Below are 1,418 nucleotides of genomic sequence, written 5' to 3'. Positions count from 1 at the left end.
GTTGTTTGTTTGTAGTTCTGGTTGTTGTTTGTTTGTAGTTCTGGTTGTTGTTTGTTTGTAGTTCTGGTTGTTGTTTGTTTGTAGTTCTGGTTGTTGTTTGTTTGTAGTTCTGGTTGTTGTTGTTTGTAGTTCTGGTTGTTGTTTGTTTGTAGTTCTGGTTGTTGTGTTTGACCCCTCAGGGCTTCCATACAAGTTTTAATCTCTGAACTCCCTGGCTGACCTCTCAGAGACCTCAGACCGACTCCGTCTGAAGGAGGAAYAAGCCACTCGCAGCAGCAGAAAGCAAATGTTGCTCCGTCACAAGGAGCAAATGTTGCTCGCACCATCCATCAGCACCTCTGTGGGAACTGGACCCGGGTCAGAGGACTCCCAGCTGCCAGAGAAACCCAYCATGTTTCTGCACAGAGGCTGGTTTCACTCAGAGCTCTGGAGATCATTTGGAACCGGTTCAGTTGGACAAACAGGCGTCTGAACAGGAACAGAGGCAGAACATCAGTTAGCACCTGGTTCTGAACCCCCCGACCCCGACCCGACCCGTTCTGACCTCGCCTCACCTTGTTGATGGAAGAACCACCCTGACTTCTGACAAAGCTGGGATGTGGTGTGAAATGTAAATAATTTTATTAYTGATGGACCTGATCAAAGACAAACGGTTCAGTTTTTAGAAATGATCAAAGCAAACCGTCTCAGAGCTGAGAGGCAACAAACATCAGTCATCAATGAGCTGGAGGAGGTTTTTACTACTAATCCGCTCTAAAACTATCATCCATTCAAATTATTCTAATCTGGATTCATCTCAGCTCAAACGCTGAAAGTCCAGATCAGATGATGGTGATCTTCAGGGTCCACTGCAGTAAAAACAAGTCTGGTTCTGGGGGTACAGTCTTTAGACTTTAACAAGTTCTGGTTCTGTGTTGTGTAGATTTAACCAACGATCAACAAACAGTCATAAAACTGTTAATTATTACTGGTTAACAACTTCTTCGRAAGCAGGACTCATATTGTTTTCACACTGGTTTTTTTCAGTGATWTTTGGTCAACTGTAGCACAGAAACWGTTGTACCGATCAACACGAAATGAGTCAGGACTGTAGAWGAGTCTGACCTACACTGCWCCAGCCAACGGWTTTATGGTGGACCCCATGTTTGAGGAGGGGGCTCCTTTCAAAGAGGGGGTGTCTGGACAGGCAAAAATGCTTATTGCTCAAAAACTATTAAACATCAGAGCTTCAGGTTTCTTTGGTTGTTTAGCTCTGATGAGGGGGTATCCATCAGGTCAATCAATGCTCCCCCCCCCAAAAAAAAAAAAACAACAAAAGACCCCCCCTCCCAAACCACTACAATTTTGGGAAGCACCTAGTAGCATGACTTTTATTAGGAAGAAAGACTTCTGAGTTCTGTACATTTGTGCGTGCGGGG

The sequence above is a fragment of the Austrofundulus limnaeus genome, unplaced genomic scaffold (genome assembly GCF_001266775.1).
Source record: "Austrofundulus limnaeus strain Quisiro unplaced genomic scaffold, Austrofundulus_limnaeus-1.0 Scaffold429, whole genome shotgun sequence".
NCBI lineage: Eukaryota > Metazoa > Chordata > Actinopteri > Cyprinodontiformes > Rivulidae > Austrofundulus > Austrofundulus limnaeus.
This window is presented reverse-complemented; position numbering follows the sequence as displayed.